The 10,731-nt window shown below is 36.9% G+C and overlaps 1 long non-coding RNA gene across 1 annotated transcript in view; it reads left to right on the top strand.

Annotated features, from left to right (window-relative positions):
* The first annotated feature begins 3,806 nt into the window (after window positions 1-3,806).
* Window positions 3,807-10,731, top strand: part of LOC134670691 (uncharacterized) — a 101,153-nt gene continuing 94,228 nt past the window's right edge. The window contains exon 1 of the long non-coding RNA XR_010099108.1: window positions 3,807-3,847. This is a non-coding gene — a long non-coding RNA (uncharacterized LOC134670691). The remainder of the gene's footprint in view (window positions 3,848-10,731) is intronic.

Raw genomic sequence — 10,731 nt, 5'->3', positions numbered from 1 at the left:
TTATTTAAATTATCCACATTTTTAGTTAAGTACGAAAAATTGACCGATCCTACTGACAATTTTCCGCCATTGAAAAATACTATGAACGCGCGTACTATACTTAAAAACATAAATTTAAATACAATTTTAATTATTAGGTAATATTAGATTTTAAGTCACTATGTACCTAACCTCAATGGATCCTAGTACAAAGCTACTTACTACCTTCACTTCAAACTTCAATATCCAATATCCGATATTGGAGTAAAATTTCCCAGAATCCAAATAAACAACTTTTCGTGCGACATATTCGATTTTATAATTCAAATTCGCTGTCAAACTTCGAACGCGCAATTTCCAGTGTGCTCCGAACTTTTAAAAAACGTTTAACATTCGACGTTTAAAATTCGAGAGTTAAATAAAACGCTCCTCCCTAGTTCGACCTTGTACATAGACAATCCAGAGGGAGACGTCACGACTTTTGTTTTAATTAAAATTAATAAGTCAGTCGTCCGAGGACTCAACATAATTTGGAAAGATGGCGCTCTTAAAGGATGGCCTGTATTTTGCGTTCTACGTATTTTCATTACAATGCTTTATTAACTGCTATTGCTACAGCTTGGCAGAAAAGAGTAGAAATTAAAAAGTGGCAACACTGTAGTGCTGTCCCTTTCAAACCAATTTATATAAGAAAACGGGACGACACTATAGTGTTGCCACTTTTTAATTTCTACTCTTTTTTGCGAAGCTGTAAGTTTTCGGCGATTGATGATATTTTTATATAATATTTGTAAAAAGGTAAACAATATCATTCACCTCTTTAGATATGGCATAGATATTTTTCTTTGACCTGTCTGTCATGCATGTCATGTGTCAATGTTATTAAAATGTGAAATTTTATAATTGTAATGCCGTACTAAAATAAAATTAGTTATTAATTTGTTATTGGAAAGAAGTGAGTGAAGAAGAAATAATGGCGTGTCTTTGTTTACAGAGCAACACGTGAAGTTATTCTTTATTATAATGTATATCAACAAAAGTAAAACATTAATTACAAAGAAAAATAATATTTATACATTCTACAAATATAGAGGTGATTATACAGTTGAAAATAAGGTCATTCCATTCATATTTTTTTGTTTATGCGTAACCATAAACACCCATTAATACTAGTTTTCTATATCGTCTCAACGAAAATGCGTTTACACTTACACTACCCTCTTCTCAAAACTCTTCTTCTTCCTCAGCGAGTATGCGGCTATGCGCCCACTGTTGTTGGGCATACGCTTCTCCAAATCTCCTCCAAGCAGCCCGATTTGCTGCTTCTCCTCCAGAGTGGGCCTGCAGTCTTTTTAATATCATCCTCCCATGGAAAGTTCTAGTTAAAACTAGTTTACCGTAAGGTGATAACTAGTTTTAACTAGACAAATGTAATTCTGATTCGTTAAAATAAATATTTAAAACAGATCCTAGGTATCTGGACAGCTAGATAGCAATTATAGTCGCAACAATAAGCAAAAATTATCGTCTTCTTAGTCGGATACTCTTGTCAGAGCAGTCGTGGTCATTTAGGTCGTCGTACGGTCTTTTTTGTTGTTTCCCGCCATGCTTCTCTATTTATTGCATTCCGCACGCACATATTTAAAGGTGACCCGGTGAGAGCTTTAATTTGGTCGGTTCGGGGGATATGATAGTCCTTGTCTGCGTGACAGCGTGATAAAACGGTATCCGTCACTTTCTATCCCACGTTGTTAAAACGTGACAGTTATTTTATCACGTGGATAAAACCATCCATAACACGCCGGCTGATCGAATTTTCTATATTTATACGGAAATTGATATATGTAATCAAAACGAATTTCCTAGGAAACTAATTCTTCCGCTGTCAGACCCTACCTCGATCATCGAGCACGAACTCTTACATGTACCTAAAGGTTTCTCTCGTACAACCCCTTACCTATATCACGTAACCACAGACATGAAAACCAATTTTCTTTGCTATTCTATATATTCTTGAATTGATTAATTAAATACAGGCTGACCCAAAAATACGTTGACAACATGCATTTTTACTGCGCTGCGATGATAATTTTAACAAGGGATCCTATCTCATCGCATAATAATTGATTATCATAATGTAATGTTACGCATAAATCTCTTTTCGCATATTTTTTCTCCAGCTGAAACAAAGTATTTTCGAAAATATTTTGCATAGGTTATGTAGAATAGGGTAGGTTAGGTTTGTGTTATAATTTTTCAGAAATGTTAATATTTCCAGCACAATAACAATTATGCGAAATGAGTTTTATGCGTAACATTACATTAGGACAATCAATTATTATGCGACCAAATATGGACCCTTTTAACAAACGTTTGTGTCAGTCAAAACTCAATAATTATATAATAAGTGTTATAAAATGAATATAAAACTAAAATATTGTAGTTAACAATTAAGATAACTAAAGCTAAAAAATCAAAAATACCTATCAAAATTTTGCGGCCTTGGTAGGGTGCCCATCACGCAGGCAGCGTTCCTGCGCTGGATTGCTATGGCCAATCTGCGCGAGAAAGCTGCCTGCGCGAGGGTCACCTGTGGACTCCCTTAGTTTGCGTTTACTATCAAAGCTAATGGGTTATATAAACGTATTATCTTCCAAATAACCAAATATTATTTGGAAGATAATGGTTTTATTTTAGTTGAATTATTGTAATTTTAATTTTTAATTACATTTTTTAAAAGATGTGTAGATAATAGTAACAAGGATATTGTTAAAATCTACTCAGATACATATGTCTGTGCATGTACATATACCTCTAAATGATGTCTGGTATATGTTGATTACGAGTTTACACGATCGTAAGTAGGCCGCCGCTGTTCCGCCTAATTTGTCGTGTGTCGCTTGTGACATACGGACAGACTGACTGATTGACAAGGGACGGACCATCTCAATATCACCGACATTGGTTAGGTTCTTAATTTAGTGACCTTACGGTCCGGTTTCCTCATGATATCCTTCACCGAAAAGCTAATGGGAAATATCGAATGATGTTTCGTGCGTAAGTTAAAAATAATAAATAAAATAAAAATAGAATTTATTTATTTCAGTCAATTGACTGTTCATATTTTTGAATTAAAAATTACAATTAAATTAAAAATTTAAATAAGCTAACAACTTACACAAAATTAAAATACAATTAAAAACAGAAATTACTGTTAAAATTAATAAATAACATAAAACACTCATTGATACGAGTCGGGATTTGAACCCGCGAGCTACGAATTGCAAGTTGCACGCTCTAACCGCTAGGCCACCAGAGCGCTTAAGGTGGCCACTGAGGAGCCTTCCAACAGTCCAAATAGCGTGGCTGCAATCCAAAATCGGTCCGTGAATGTCAAAAACGTACAATGTTTAATATTAGGATGCTTTCCATTTGGATGAATCCATTGTAACGGCATCCATTTGGAAGACTCATCAGTGGCCTGCTTTACGGGTCACCAGCGCTAAAATCTTATTAAAATTAATTCTTCATTTATCATCTCCATCAATAAGTCCAAACATCACGTCAAAAGCTTCTGACCTATTCGAGTACCTTCATCAGACCTATCCAGCCGTGTAGCGCGCCCTTTAATTGCGCGCTGTCATTTTGTGATTAAAGGATTAAGACGCGGAGCGTGAAAGATCGGGCCCGGGAATTTAATGCCAGGCGGTATCGATTAATAATTCTTGTTACCGGTTCCGGTAATTTAAGATATCGTAACGCTGTAAATGGGCTGATTCCGATTTGTTATGGTTTTGATACGACCTTGTTGTGTCACCAGGAAAGAGTCGGCAACGCGTATGTAATATCTCTGGCGTTGCAGGCGTCCGTAGACTACGGTGACTGCTACCAACAGGCGGGCCGTATGTTTGTTTGCCATCGATGAGGTGTAAAAAAGTAGGTATCTCACGCATTCGCTGCAGGCTTAGGCCCTAGCTAGTATGTATAAGCAGGCGTGGCTCACTCCGCGATTTTGTCACCTTGCAACAGGTATAGCTAAAAGTACATCTGTTCCACACCAATTTTGCTAGCCATAAGCCGCGCGTGGCGCTGTCGCCACCCAGCGGCCATATCTGTCCTGATCGTAACGGACGCGTTTTGTTAGAGAGTGAGTCTTCTGTACCTAGTACTACTACTATTTATTCTGTGGTATTAGGGTGTTCCCGCCTAAATATGACAGCAATACTCCACAACGTATGTTACTTACGTAGCAACTAGTCGTCTAGAAATAACCTATTTAAAAAGTTTTCTATATTAGCCATTTTGATTGGCGGTAAATCTGTGCTCGCATTTATGTCTTTGAATCAAGCAGTTTCCGGAGCAGCTTTTTCAGTTCTTCCACCTTTAAATGGTCGTAGGGCGCCATAGTTATTCACACAGTAAAAGTAATGTAATGTGCTTATTACAATTTAATATGTATTCACAAATTATTTGTTTATGACATGACAATATGACATGACAACATGACATGACATGACATGACATGACCTGACATGACAACATGACATTAAAATCATAACATGAGGTGTCATTGATGATGTCAATGAGGTTTGTGCGCCGAGACAACTATATTTATTTGCCTTGAAGCGTTCTCGGAAGTTAGCCGCACGGCCCCGTCCTGTTTGCTGGTGGCTGAAATGTAGGACGCCGCCAACGTACGTATATCTGCGCAGGTGGCGTCCCACACCAGCGCGCGGCCCATCCACCTTGATCCCCAACGACATCCCCGTCGGGGCGCTTGCCGTCATCCCTTGCGATCTGGTCCTTTATGTTGGCTTTCTGGGAATATTTTTTGATTGCATTGATAGCTACGATCTCAAAGTCCGTGATACTGAACGGTGGAGAAAAGTTAATCCCATATTTGGCTGCTTGTTGGATAACCAGTTAGCCAGCTGAATAATAAGGCAGTCATAACATTTTTATAACAAAAGTCCAGTTTTGTGTGACAACAGTCCGAAAACTAAAGGCACGATCATTTTTTTTGGAGTGGGAATGCGTTTATGCACGGTGTGTGGGACTCACCGCTCCGTACCCCTCTTCTGGCGAGAGGGGGAGAATTTGGCCCTACCCACTAAACCCACTCCTGCGTTTCATCCTCTTTGCCGTTCGTGAGGGCGCACTGGGATCGATGACATTCCACCAAGTTGCCTACCTGACCGTGAATAGATTTAATTTGCTGGAAAGGTGTAGGACAACATTTAAATGTTCCGTCCATTACAAATGCAGATTTATTCAACAACATTATATTTTCTGCTGTCTATAACAGTGTAACTCATTCATCGTCTTCATATAGATCTGCCATCCAAAACGGCCTGTAATTGCTGCATATCTCTACAGTAAGTACCTCTTCATCTATAGATTTAGGAATTTTAAGTTGACCCTTGGTTCTGGTTCTGTGTATAATTTGTCTCATGGCTTCCTTGCTTTGTTTCGTTAATTCGTTTTATAGTCCTAGTTTTTTTCTATTTCCTATCACTAAACTATATGCATATAATGTAGGTATTATAGAGCCACAAACTTCAGACATAAGTGCTAAGTTTTTTCATAGGTAAAACTTCAACACCATTACGAAGCCCCTCGGGTTTGGGGATTGCTTCCGGTACGATAATTGAGTGGGGTACGATAACGGATATCAGGATGTACCCGGATATAGGTGGTTTCATGCATATCGAGACCGGGTACCATGTTGCGAACGTGTAGTGGTATCTTTCGGTAAAATACAACACAAATAGGATCGGTATTGTTGGCCAATTATCATAATAAATACAAAGTTGGCCCAAAAATACGTTGACAAAGAATTTTAAGGAATAGTATTCTTACTTGCACGTATTTTACATGATCATTGATCACGTCATGTCATTAAAACTGAAAACTATAATAATTTGACTAAAACAAAACATATTTTCTTAAAAAAAAACCTTTTAGTTCTTATACACAAAAGGTACTATTTTTAAAACAACGCCCATAATGGAATCGGAGGTAAATCAAAACATCGACCCCAACTTATGTGCTGAAGCCAAATAAAAAACAAATGCCTGTCAAAACTTTGTGTTAACGTTTAGATACAGGAAAAAACGGCAGCGTGCGCCAAGAAACTATGCCAATAAACTGAAGCATACAGTGAGATAAGGTTTGTGAGTTTACTATTGGACTGATAGGAATTTGTGAACTTTAGTAGTATGGGCTTGGGATCAAGATTTCTTCAGTAGGTCAGGCGTGTCTCACTCCGCGATTTCGACGCTTTGCTACAGGTAACTAAAAGTACATCCATTCGGCCTCAATTTTGGGGAAAGCCATAAGCTGTCGCCACCTAGCGGCCATATCTGTGCTGATCGTAACAGACGCGTTTTGTTAGAGAGTGAGTCTTCTGTACGTAGTACTATTATTTATTCTGTGAGTAGGTATTTAAAAGGTATTACGTTGGCTGGTATTAACCTGCACTAATATACAGTGGTGCTATCGTAATACTACATCATCACTACATCTTATAAAACAAAGTCCCCCGCCGCGTCTGTTTGTATGTTTGTTCGCGATGAACTCAAAAACTACTGAACGGATTTTCATGCGATTTTCGCGTATCAAGAGACTGATTCTTGAGAATGGTTTAGGTGTATAATTTGTTAACCCATGCGAAGCCGGGACTGGTCACTAGTTTTTAATTAAAAAATACGCTATGCAAAAAGAGTTTTATGCGTAACATTACATTAAGACAATCAATTAGGTATTACGCGACAAGATAGACACCGATTCCATTCACATGGAGTCTGGTATTTTAAATTTGCTGACCGGCATAGTTTCTATCACAATGTTATAAAAATAACTTAAACTTATTATTTATTTATATAATAAATATAAAAAGTAATATTATAGAAATTTACAGACTAGGGTCGATAGTTAGGTACCCGGGTAAATGTGCCTAGCACGCGCTGGTGTAGCCTCTTTGAACAGCCAGCGAAATATGTTGAACTAAATATGCGCCGGACCTGACGTCGCCGCTTTTTTCTCGAAAGTGTTGACCTAACTTTTTTTTTTTGCGTCATTGCACCAAGGGCCGCTGGTCTCTATGTCTACTGGTACAAAGTCGAAAGTCGGCTGCAGGTTTGATAGTTTCTATAGGTTTTAAGGGGTATAAATTTGAATTGGGCCTTGTGTACTTAACACGCTTTATCCTTCAGAGAACAAATAACAAAACCAACGAAACACTTCCAGAACTTGAACTTCTAAGAACACAATGGTAGCGACCGAAAGTTCCCTACGGCCGTACTGTTTTAAGATAAGCAGAACTAAGTTCCCGGGTATTAACCCTTTTCTTGCTGTTGCTAGTCAACAAGTTCGGAGATTAGGAGATTATGTTATTGAGTAGAAAAAGATACAACCCAGTGCGGAATTACGTCGAAACGTAATTCCGCACTGGGTTGTATCTTTTTCTACTCAATAATTACGAATTATTGATTACGAATAATCAACTACGATTCGTAGTTTCTTCGTACTTCGTAGTATAAATTTAGACCGTAAAAATATGTTGAGATTCATTTTTTATTTTTTTACCACTGGTTCTCAAAATGTGTGGTATTAATTGAAATTACTCTTATTTAACCTTTTATAAGCTACGTACAGTCAACAACAGAGCTGTGAATACAGGCAAAGTGCCAAAAATATGTATACACGACCTTAATGTACAGGCAATAAAGTACTGCAAGTATACATATTTTTGACACTTTGCCTGTATTCATAGCTCTGTTGTTGACTGTACCTTACCTAGTCGTATTTGGTATAATAATAATATGTAGGTATTTGGCTTTGAAATCCAAATCAATTCAGGCGCGGATCCACCGTTGTGGGCACGGTGGGCATGCCCACAACCCTAATAGGGTGCCCTATTGATTCCCCGACTAGAAATATGCCGATTTTTGGATCGCAGACACTTTGGCAGAATTTCATTAGGTATAAGTACGCAGAGTAGTCAGGTGATCGATACGCAGATTTCTTTTCGTAGAATTATCGTTTGATGAACGTCAAAATTGCCCGAGTAAATTAACCATTGGCCGAAACACAGTACCTAGGTACTTAGTGAAATAGAACTCCTTGCTGTATTTATATCAGCTGACAACTCAAATTATTAGTGATACTTACAGAATAAACAGCAATTTTTTAAATTGTTAACTTATGGAGTCTTAAATTTAAACATTCAGAATTATTTGTACAATTTCTTAAAACAATTCCAGCTTTTAATTGACTATCATAGGAGTTTTAGAGCGCAGGTCTATATGGGTATGGTCAGGGCTCCATAGACCTTACAAAAAAATAAAAACACTTAAGTAGTCGGAATTTTACCAAAAGTGGCATGCGGCCATTTTTGGTAAAATTCCGACTACTTAAGTGTAGGGGCAAGTGCTCTACATGTGGACATTTTCCAGATTTTGGCCTTATTTTGTTCATAAATCATAAACTATTGACAATGTCAAAAACTTATTTATTTCTTTTGAACAATTATTAAATAGTCTATTATTGCAGACTAGTTTTATCATGTTAGCTAAATAGGAACCAGATATATAAAATAAATGTTAAAATTGATATTTTTGTATGATATTAGGCAGGGTTCGTACCTATTTATCGACAATATTCTTGGTACAACTTTTCAGTAAATATTTTGGACTTGATAATGTCTCCAGGGTCTACAAAGACCTCGGAATCATCGTTTAGTACGCAAAACTTTAGACGAATAAAGCTAGATTTTTCGTTATTCAGGGTGTCCATCCATAGGTAGCTACACTACTGCCTCCTTTTTTATAACCATGCTATTTAGTTATCAATTAAACATCTGGTGAAATGCGAAAACTGTAGAAAACAACAATGAAACCTTAAAGCTTATTTTGTGATTATTTACACGCGTGTATCTTTTACCGAATTCACAAAAAAACATTTATATTACGAGGATAAAAATTTCGTTATTAATAAAATAACACTTTAATTATATACAAGTTATTAACATTTTTTTTTAGAGCAAATAATCTCTGTACATATAGTTCAGTCATTATAGATTTTGACCCGTGAATAATCAGTTCTTGGATTTTTTTTCGTAGGCCCCTCGGGGGGGGGGGGGGGGTGTTACTGGGGAATCAAGCTCCTGCGTATATTCGAAAAACGGTTTTTCTTGAATAACTTAGCCATTTTTGATTTTACAGTAAAACCGCGACGACAAAAATTGTAGGAAATTTGATTCTCTACAAGTTCGGTCCTCACGATTTTTCTTCTAGGATCGATGTTTAGGAAATTAAATTTGAATAAAGCGACAAATTCAAAACCTTTTCACCATCTCGTTTATTTTCAACTTTAGGGCATAAATGAACTAAACTTGTAGAGGATCAAATTTTGAATAAAAGAAAATGCATTTTTTTAAGTTCACGATCGTTAGTAGTTCTTTAAATACCGGCAGTGTCTACAGGAGGTAAAACCGTCCACAGTACTTATATGTAGTGTGATCGAGTTCCACTAGACAAAAACTTTAAAAAAGTTATAAAACGTTACTCGATTGAAGGTTGCTTGATGAAAATATTACTCTACCAAATGAAATTCTTCTAATGATTGGTCTGCTAATTTACACAGAAGCGAACTGAATTATATGTGAGTGAAGAGTCTACCAAATACCAAAAGTTAGTCGAACAAAAGTTACATCTACGAATAATTTGAAAATGAAAAATGAAAATGAAAATGAAAAATCGTATTAATTTTAGTTGACTCTACGAAACCATTTTTGGCGAAACGTTACAACGTTACAACGCGAATAGACAATCTGCTAAAAATTGGTCGGAGAATCATTAGGGTAGGCACCCCAGCTAAATACAGAGCCCTAATTATTTGCAAAAATATAGATTATTTACTAACAGGGGCTATTTTTTCCAGCTTATTGCCAGCTTTTAATTTACAGCCGAAGGAGTTTTTTAGCGTAGTTATCTATCTAAGCGCCATCACTTGCATCATCACACTAACCCGGGGTTAACCGGTTAAACCTGGAGTTACCATGATTACCAGTACAATTTGACACTGGGTTAACGGTTTAACGGGTTAACTCCGGGTTAGTGGGATGGTGCAAGTGGCGCTAAGTGTGTATAGACTGAAATAAATCGCTTGCGATCCCTCTGCGAATTTATTGGTCGGGGAATCATCAGGTACCCTCGACTCGCACTTGGCCGATTTTGGAGTGGCTGTGACCACAACCTTTTTTGAGGGCTGGATCCGCGCCTGAATCAATTGTTTATTAATCGGTACACAAGAATACTTTTACACGATTTTTATAAATATAAATTATGAAACATCACAATAATGCACAGCGATTGCAAAAGTGCATACCCACAGCTGAGTGTATGTACTTAACAAATAAACAGTAAATTTATGTCAAAAATAGCCAAGTACGTAGGTTCATTTAAGAATTCATTATTTAAACCAAGAAGAGAATGTCACATATACTACCTACTCGTTTAGTAACGGTTTTTTTACAACATAAAAAAGAAAAGAAATGACTAAGTAAGTTGTAAAACTAGTAAAAAAGAAAGTTTCGTTATAAAATAGTGAGCTTCGGACACCTCTCGATTTCCCTTTGTAACTATCAACTTAGATTCTCTTACAACGTGCAAAAAGCATTTTTCGCGTAATTTCTCTTTTGTGAAGGTAACTAAATACTTTTAGGCTAAGAGCTAGCCCCGAAAAATGGTA

This window comes from Cydia fagiglandana, chromosome 14 (genome assembly GCF_963556715.1).
Source record: "Cydia fagiglandana chromosome 14, ilCydFagi1.1, whole genome shotgun sequence".
Classification (NCBI taxonomy): domain Eukaryota; kingdom Metazoa; phylum Arthropoda; class Insecta; order Lepidoptera; family Tortricidae; genus Cydia; species Cydia fagiglandana.
Note: the sequence above shows the minus strand (reverse complement) of the source record. Positions and strands in the feature narration are given on the sequence as shown.